Source organism: Alnus glutinosa, chromosome 14, assembly GCF_958979055.1.
Source record: "Alnus glutinosa chromosome 14, dhAlnGlut1.1, whole genome shotgun sequence".
NCBI lineage: Eukaryota > Viridiplantae > Streptophyta > Magnoliopsida > Fagales > Betulaceae > Alnus > Alnus glutinosa.
In genome coordinates, this window is record NC_084899.1 from 16,158,038 (window position 1) to 16,168,284 (window position 10,247).

Genomic DNA, 10,247 nt, shown 5'->3' on the forward strand with positions numbered 1-10,247 from the left:
GTGGACATAGCCACACATGGACAAAGGTTCAGCAAAGCAAGATACTATGGGTTTTATCTGCATTAGATGAAGGGCCAAATGCATGTCAATAGAATAACAGATGCCAAAAAACAAGCCCAAGCTTTTATGAATGAACTTAGCTGCCTATTACATGCATATTTAGATTAATCTAAAGAGAAACATCGGGTGGGTAATACTGTGGGTTCCTTCTAACAGTCTCTCTAAGCAATTTCTCTGCTCACAAAGATTTGATGGGGGAACATCATAAACATCCATGAAAAGCTCGGCAAGTGGAGGTTTCTCAACTTTTTCTGCCACTTGAATTGCATGTAATAGCTGTATGAAAAGTATCCTGCGTTAGAAACTTGCAAAAAAAATGTATGATACAATATAACAATGGGCCCCAAGAGTGTATCTAAAACAACTTCACATGAGAGTAGCTTCCAAGAGCTGCAGGCTGTAATGGCTTATGAAATACAGTCTGCAGTTATTACAGATCTCTCTCTCTCTCTCTCTCTCTCTCTCTATTGGATTATTGTATGTCACCTCCCTCCCTCCCTCCCTCCCTCTTTACCTCTTTATATTTTGATTCTTTTTTCTTTTCCTTTTCAATTGAACTGTAATTCTAACAATTTGCTTTAAAGTTCAAAAAGAACATTTCTGTTTTGACCTTCACAAAGCTCATTCCTAACTTCTTATGTAAATCATGCGTTTGCTGCTTCACATAGGCACCACATGCTGGTAAAAGTTGCTAACTGGAAAAGTCATTAGAAACTAAAAATGATGGTATAAGTCTCAAAAAAGTTGTAGTCCTAGAAATTTCGTCCAAAGACACTATAATTTTTACCTGCTCCCTCACATTGTTTGTTAGCTCTGACTCAGCCTCACTGCACCACCAACCATTACTTTCAATCCATTTTCTAAATCTAGCTACAGGGTCTCGTGCCGATCTCCACCATTCAATCTCATCAACTGGACGGTACTTGGTGGAATCATCGGAAGTGGAGTGATGCCCCACACGATATGTAAGGGCCTGTCAACAAAACAGATAGAACTGAACATCAGAATGTGAGATATCAAGTATTAGGATTAAACCCTCAGAGGTCCTATGAATTGACAAAAAAGATAATTAATTTACCTCAATCAAGATTGGCCTGCATTCACTAATTGCCATTTCACGTGCAGCTTGAACTGCACTATAAATGGCCAGAGCATCATTACCATCTACTCGAATGCTTCGAACTCCATAACCACGGCCTCTAACAACAACACCATCGCCTGTCGATGAAAGAATACCATAAAGAGATTAGTATCTAGATTTAAAAAGACTCTCTAACAGGAAGTTCAAGGTATAAGAGAGCACAATGAGAGGGAAGAGTACTTCGAAACTGGTCTGAAGTAGGGGTACTGATGGCCCAGCCATTGTTCCGACAGAAAAATATAACTGGGACCTCCATAACAGCCGCAAAATTCAAAGCAGCATGGAAATCTCCCTAAAGTTATTTGAAGAAACCACAAATAAACAATCAAAAGCCAGAGTTGATGAACTCATAGGTCCCCTGGACAGCTAATAGAGTCATGGCCTTGAGAGCAGTGTCTATTCTTTGATGTTCTAGAATGAAGTCATGGCAAAAATATTGAAATCATTACCTAGATTAAGGTGTCAAATCCAAAATTGATAAGGATATCATGGAAAGATGTCTGTTTTGGCATCCTAAGAATGGTCCTTAAAGGGAGTGGGTTACAGTAGACAGATAAAAAGAATTGCCTGATACATGCAGTTGCTTTATTTATTATGCTGTGTCCAAACTGCCAAGTCATAAATAAAAAGTGTCTCTTAAGTTATATTGTAATAACATCTTCACCTCGCTTGAGCCGCCATCACCAAAATAAGTGATTACACATGCGTTTCTTCTGTCCATCTTCAAAGAATACGCAGCACCCACTGCATGGGGAAGTTGTGTACTGCAAAATAGTAGGAATATTTGTGGCTGACATTTTCTTCATAAAGAGTGTAAAAGGGTTCTAGAACAAGAGCGGAGCTAAATACATGGTTGGAGCGGCCATCGTCCCCCCTCCAAAGCAAAAATAAAAATGCACATGTATCCTATATGCACCCCCCCCCCCCCCCCCCCCCCCCCCCCCCCCCCCCTATATTTGGTATTCATTATCACCATTATTTTTTGTCCCCTCCAATCATAAATTTCTAGCTCTGTCCCAGTAAAAGCAACCATATATACAGTTTATATCTTACGCAATCGTTGCTGATACAGTGAAGTAATTGTGCTTGTTAGACCCATAATGGATAGGCATCTGCCTGCCTTTTCCATAATCAGCTTTGTTTCCAAAACACTGGTTTGCAAATTCTTGTAGTGTGAAGCCACGCCATAATAGAACCCCAGGTTCCCTGTACTGCATAGCATAAGAAATTTTCTTCTTGCATCATTCTCAATGCAACTCATGTCTAAGGGAACGGAAATTCTGATGAATATATACCACTTAGAAGAATAGTGAAAGAAGTACGTATGTCTTTGTATGTGTTTGTAACCTGAGGGAAGACAAGGTCATCAGTGGTGAGTGCTGCTGCCGATGCAATGTTAATAGCCTCTTCTCCAATTGTGGTTGCATAAAAGGAAATTCTTCCTTGCCTTTGTGCTTCATAGAAAAGAGCATCAATGGTTTGCAGCGTAACCATGGAACTGTACATTTTTACAGCAATTTCCTCACTGACCTATTAGCACATAAAAGTCTTTTGTGTTGGATTTATTTTGACAGAGAAAAGTAAGAAGAGAATGATTTCATTCATATAAGAGAATAAGTAAAGGTGGAATACCTTTTTAAAATTGCTGCACATAATCAGCTGCCCATCATTGTCAAGGACCCGGTAGCATTGTACCCGCTCCTCAGTGGATTCAGATATGAACCTCATCTCAGGAGTGAGCACAACCTTTCCTCCTGGTAAATCTAAGACCTGCCACAAAAGGGACCTTCAATGAGTACAGATATAAGAAGACACAAACTCATGAAACACACACACACACCCACTCACCCACACACACACAAACACACACAAAAAGTGTAATTTTCGAGGGTACTTTCCAAAGCAACTTCAGAAAAAAACACTACTGCTGGCTTGCAGAGTGTCTTGTGAAGTCTGTTCTAAAGTTTTACCTTCCTTGATAGAATATTGTAAGCTATGATACTTGGGCCTGCTATCTATACCCATATTCAGCATTCCTAATTGCCACCTATTTAATTCTGATGAACAGCAACTGGTACAGCTCTTAGTTAATAACCATTCCAAATTTGCAAGAATGTTCACCTAGAAAATTAAATAGCAAACTTCTCCATGCTCTCCCTTTAAATATTACAGCAATTATGGAAGTGATTAGTAGTCATTCTTTATCCATTTTTCTTCTAGAAAGACTCAAATTTACAATGCACATGAAATGATAATATGAACTTTTGTCATGCCATGGCACAAATCTGTTGAGTGAAGAAGAAAATTTCCATTTTATAACACACTCCTAGTTTTACTGAATTTTCTCATAATGAAATTAGTATATATTATGTTCTTGCAATAGCATTGAAAATTCACCTTGCACTCATCATAAAGACTGCTTTCTTGAACCCTAAGACACCGATAGTGATGGGAGCCCGACAATCTTTGAGTTTACAGAAATGAAGAAGTCAAGTAAATGAACATTATCTTTGTATTTACAGAAGTGAATACATAGACGCTAATCTTTTACCTAGATATTAACATTATTTTTTTGGGGGAAGTAATGAACCCACATTTAGAAAAATGATAGCCCTGTCAAGGGAACAGGTTTTACAATGATAGGCTTGATCAGAAGGGTGTGCACCACAAAGGACTCTTGTCCTTGTTGATGTTCTAAAGTTTCAGTTTACCATGACAGACGCTTATTATCTACCACCTACATATTATGCTCCTGCTCAACTAATAACAGTGGCGATTATGCCACTGAAGAACATACAATCCAGAGCAAAATTTATTTGTGAATAATTTAATAAAGCACAACTAATTGAATAAAAATTCTCAGAAGTTACAGCAAATATAGTTTCAGATACTTCCAACATAACCAGTTAATGTTGCGTCCCTCCAATTCATGAGCTAAACCTAAGGCAGTCCTTTTAGCCAATGAATAAAAAGCCCAAGACATATCTTTTTGGCCACCCAAATTACTGCCATGCTTTTGAAAGTCTTATATGTTTATCCAAAAACACGATTCTCTTCCTATTCAATTTATTCCTTTGGATATAAATTTTAATCAGGAACTTTTAGTGAAGCTTATTAAATAACAAACAACAGCATAAATGATTATCAGAATGTTAAATCACTACTTATTCCAAAAGCTTAAGCTAATAAGAAGAGGTAAATTTATTCACTCAATCAATAACACTCCACCTCACGTGTGGGCTCAAACTACCTTTTAATAGGTGAGATCTAATACGTGAAATATTTAATTGAAATTGGAGGTAAATGACGGAGTCAAGGTTCGAACTCATTACCTTTTGGCTTTGTTGATAACTTGTTAAATCACCATTTTTCCCAAAAGCTTAAGCTAGTAGGAAGAGATAAATTTAATCACTTAATAAACATTTTTAACACTTCCTTTCACATGTGAGCTCAACTTATTTTTTTTAATGGGTGACGCCCAACACGTGGAATATATAACTAAAATTACCTCTGTTCTGATACTATATTAAATCATCACTTATGGTAAATTTAATCATTTAATCAATATTTTAACACTCTCCATCACGTGTGGGCTCAAATCTAATTATAATCAAATCAATCACATATATTCTTCAACCAAATCCAATCATAATTATATGAAGAATATATTCTCTAACACTGAATGCAACCACACTATATGCCACACCAATTTGCACTTGCTACTAGTTCCAACGAAGCACATTATAATTCATTATTTATTTGAGCACTGCCAAACTGACAATACCAAATAAAATCAAATGTTACAGCTTATAAAAGACTGACCCTGAGTCTTTCAGACTCCAAAGAAATAAATAAATAACTTTAAAAAATAAAAGTTCGCATTCAGGATGTACCAAACCTGATTAAGATCAACATCATCGAGAGAATTTAATTGCTTTTCAGTTTTGATAGACTTGAAACGACGGGCGGAGAAAAGGGTAGCTGACATACGGAAATTTGCATCTGGGTCTCTGAAATTTTGAGCATTGCGAGCTGTAAATGGAGGATTTTGATGATGAGTTAAAGAACTCCTGGAACAAGAACTTTGTTTGATCATGCTCAGCAAACCCATTTTGGATTTAAGACAATGGATACTACTTCTTGAAGTTTTCAGACAGAGAGCCATTAAGGGAAGGCTCAAGGAGACTGAATGTTGCAAAGAGAAGAAAAAGAAGTGAAAATGGGGAGAGAGAGACAGAGAGAGTTTTGTTTGTTAGTATAGGGGAAAACCCGGAAACGAAATCCTGCTGAAGAGTTGGTTTGGCTAGTGCGGAGTGCCGCCTATGGAAAGGTACTTAACTAGTTGCTACTTCGATCAGACCGCCGGACGATGTTACGTGTAGGATGACAACTTACAATAACCATAGATTAGGCTTTGTATCAGCAATGAGAGGTGTTCTAAACTTATACACACGAGGTTTGATAATTTATTTATGAGAAAAGCTTCCTGCACCAACAAGTTGTACATAATTTTTGCATAATTACTCACATTGGTGGGATCGTCTGTGAGTGGATGGATCCCACCAATGTAAGTGGTTATACACTTATGCACAAATTGTATACAACCTATTGTACATGGATCAGTCCCCTTTATTTAATTGATTTCTTTTATTCAATTACAAATTAGTATTTAAGTCTCTTCGCCCAATGCTTTGGCTCTTGTCTTCAAACGTCATCTTATCAAAGCCCCTCCCCTATGAGTATGGTTTTCACCGGGAGGGGGTGGCCTCACCCCTCCCCTTCCCGGTGGTGATTTCCCTCTGGCTCCTTGTGAGTCAGAGTGTTTTTTGTTCCCTCTAGGTTGGTCCAGTGGAGTTAGTTTTTCTCCCAACCTCTAAGGTTGTGGAGTTTTTGTTTCCCTCGGCTAGATCCGGTGGTGGCTGACATTTCCCTAGCTTTTTTGGGCTATGGTGGCTTGTTATTTGCTTTTCTTTGTATTTCTTTCGTTTTGGCTGGATTGTTCATCTCAAGATGTCTTCTATGGGGGAGTGGTTGAACCAACGTGTCGTCGATTGGGTGATTTTTGGCCTATTTTTTTCTCCTTTTTCTTCGATTTTGGAAGCTAGATCTATACTTCTCCGCTGACTTCTGATTGACACGTGCCCCTCCAGCTATGTTCCCAGCCATCTTCCACCCATGCCGACTCAAGTTCCTGTCGTGTAGGTCGTCGGTGATCGGCGCGTGGTGCCCACGCGCTTGGGAGCTCTCTGCTCTTTGGCTCGCGCGAGGGCCACGCTCCGCCTTTTTCAGGCCAGGCACAGTGGCAACCGGTTATACGGCATCGGATCTTTGTCTGGGTGGTACCAGTGACGTCGTGTGTCCTAAACGTGCCGCCGTCCGGCATCTTGGCCTCCTTCCCCCACTGTCGGCAACTTGTTTTGGTGTTTTTTGCCTGTTTTGTCTGTGTTCTTCTATGTTTCTCCGGTCACAGTCTGTTTGAGTTTGGTTCAAATTTTATGAGAACATTTGTTGGCTAATTGCTAGATCAACCTCCTTTTTTTAGAGAGTGAGCGTTATTGTAAAAGAGGCTCAAATGTCATTCTTGTAAAATTTGTATTTCTGTTTAGGCAGCTGTTTTACTAAGCCAGATCCTTCTGGCTTAGAGAATAGGGGAGTCTTGTCCCTTATTTTCAAGTTGTAAGCCCCATGGTTGTTTGCAATATTAATGATAGCACATGCTATTTGTTCAAAAAAAAAAAAAAAAAAAAACAAATTAGGGCTCGTTTAGTTTGCGGAATAGACCTTAGGAATGTATGGAATAGTCATTCTTATGTTTGGTATGGGTCTATTCCTTGGAATACCCATTCCCTTACGAAGAGGAATACCTATTCCTCTAAAAAATGAGAGGAATAGCTATTCCAATGGGAATAGATTAGATTTTCTAAAAAAACACAATTAATTATTTTTTATTCTCTTTCAATTTCTTTTTTTTTCAAAAAAAAAAAAAAGGTGAAAAATCGAAACCGCACCCCCTTAACAGTGGCTGGCCGACCACCCAACCACAAATGGCTCCGGGGGTGGTCGCACCACCCCCGGGGCAATTTGGGGGTGGCGGCGGCCACCCCGGGCGACCACTCTGGGGGTGGCCGCGGCCACCCCCTGTATATTTTGTGGGTGGCCGACCACCACAATTGGTGGTCGGCCACCCTATAGTTTTCAATTTTTTTTTTTTTAATTTAAGTTTTTTTTTTTTTTTTTTTAATTTTTTTAATTTATTATTTTTAAAATTTATATAAAGTGCGATTTTTTTAGTAATTTTGATTGTATTCCAATTAATGTATATTAGTTGTTACCAAACTAAAGATTAAGAATAATCATTCAATTCCATCAGCTTCTATTCCTAGGAATAGCTATTCCTTTTCCTAATGGAATAGTCATTCCGCAAACCAAACGAGGCCTTAGTATTTAAAAGAACGGAATAGAAAATAGAGTCTCACATGAAAATAATACTTCTATTTGACTCTTAACTCAACAACCTAACCTGCTGATAACATAATCCTAAAAATGATAAAAGAGATAAACCTAATCATATCCAAATAACAACATAACAAGATAAACATGAGACATCTACCCACGTAACAATAGTAAAGTAATAAAACAACTAATAAACTAAACAACTAGTAAAGCAATAAAACATTAATGAACTGAATAACCTAATAAATAATACTTCATAACAGACCTAATACCTAACAAGGACTACACACGTAACATACGAGGACGACAAGTGCCAAAGCATCGCACTCCCCTTTGAAGAAAGAAGTCTCAGTGAAGGGTCTGTTTGGGTTTACGATTTTAAAAATAGTTATTTTAAAATATTCGATTTTTAAAAACGTAGTTAACCGTTTGGCAAAATTGCAATTTAGCCTTTAAAATTCTGCATTTTCTACGATTTGAAAAAACAGTTTTCTGCGTTTTCAAATCACAATTATTTAAAACATAATTTTCAAACGGTTCATTTTCTACGATTTGGTTTATAATCGCACTTTTTGTTTACGAAATCGCAATCACAAAACGCACCCGAAGTGTATTTGACTACATACATCTTGTAATTATATTTTCTGATTTTATAAGAATATGTGAATTTGTAGCATAATAGTAAGGGTACAATATACTTTAATCCTTCAATTATTATGATATTTTTATTGGATTCGGCTTCTTGCTGTAGTTAAAACTACAACACATATAACGATAGAGGAAAAAGTACTAGTTACATTTATGCTATCACCCTAAAAGGACGAGTCAATTTGAAGTTTCCCTAGAATTCCTTATAAAACTTAGTTCCATCTAGTAACTAGGCATTGTGGGACTTAACACCCATGAATATCTTTATAAATCACTCACTTTATGTGACCTATTCATCTCTTTTCAATATGAGATCAGGGTATAACATATTCTCCCCCTTAAACTCTTGACGTCCACGTCAAACCCAGGTCATGCAGTGCTACAGTACTATATGGCTGATGTTATTAGGTGGTTTTGATATCATTTGTACACTACAAAAAAAAAAAAAAAAAAAAAAAAAAAAAAAAAAAAAGAAGAAGAAGCAAATTTTTTAATTTTTTTTTTTTCTAGAAGATTTTAAAAACCGTCTGTAAATTTACAGGCGGTTTAGATGAACCGTTTGAAAATGTAAATTTATAGACGATTTCATTGAAACCGTCTGCAATTTCAGTAGCTAAAACTCATCCGTATTAATTCCATGCCATCGATCCACACCACAAAATAACACCCCACATCTCAACCGTCTCTTTGAAATTTATCAACGACTCATATAACACCACCCCACAATCTGCACAATCTCCCTTTACTTTATTCATAGACTTGGCGAAAAATTCCCAAGAGGCAGCGCATGCAGGTCTCGTTCTTCTTCTTCTCTCTCTGGCTGGCGACTGAAGACGGGCGACGGGATCTGGACGGAACGGCGAGAGAGAGTGTCAAAGATGGAGGGCCGGATCTGTCAAACCCAAGCAGGTGTGCGTGGGTTTCCGGCGGATCTGGCGAGGACGTCAGGATTTCCAGCTGGATCTGGCCGAAACCGACTTTGGGTCGTTTGGGGTTGGAGCTTACGGGTTGGTAATTGGGGTGGGTTTTGGTGTTTCTGGGTTGTTTCGTGTTTCTGGGTTTCGGTGGGGAGTTTGGTGTGGCTGAAAGGCTACATTGTGGATGGTGGTAACCGGACCTGATTTTTGGAGGTGACCGGAGCTGATTTTTGGTGGATAAAAAAAAATAAAAAATAATGATTATATTAAAACAATAATAATAATTATAATTAAAAAAATATTTATAAAAAAAAAAAAAACAAAAACAAATTCTGGACGATTTTGGGCAAAACCGTCCAGAACCTATTTTGGACGGTTTGGGCAAAACCGTCTATAATTGCATAAATTCATTTAGCAACATTATATTTTAGACAGTTTTAAACCGTCTGGAATTGATTCCAGACGATTTTTCTGCATTTGCCTTTTTTTTTTTTTTTTTTTTTTTTTTTTTTTTGTAGTGGTAACGACCCATAAAAAAGTACTAGCTACATCTACGCTATGACATTAAAAGAATTAGTCATTTTGAAATTTTCTTAGAATTCTTTATAAAGCCCAAAGCCACCTAATAACTTCAGGTTATGTAGTATTAGAGCACTGCATGATGTGGGCCTGACGAGGACGTTAAGAATTTAAGGAGGGAATATGTAATACCCTGGTCCCATATTGAGAAGAGATGAATAGCTAATATAGGTTGAGTAGTTTATAAAGATACTCATGGATGTTAAGTCCCACATTATCTAGTTACTAGATAAAACTGAATTTTATAAGTAATTTTAGGAAAACTTTAATGTGGCTAGCGTTTAAGGAGGAAGGGGTTGCACTACTCTTCCAAGCTAAAATGGATCTCTTCAACCCCGGCCCTTTAAACACCACCACCACACCGTACCACCACCATCATTGCAAGGCGCCAACCATGAAGTTGCTTGATTCCAGTCATCTCAAATGGGATTTGGGAGTGAAACCATATC

At 37.8% G+C, this 10,247-nt stretch overlaps 1 pseudogene; it reads right to left on the reverse strand.

Moving 5' to 3' along the window:
* Nucleotides 1–33: 33 nt before the first annotated feature.
* Nucleotides 34–5,606, reverse strand: LOC133857629 (2-oxoisovalerate dehydrogenase subunit alpha 2, mitochondrial-like; annotated as a pseudogene).
* Nucleotides 5,607–10,247: the final 4,641 nt, after the last annotated feature.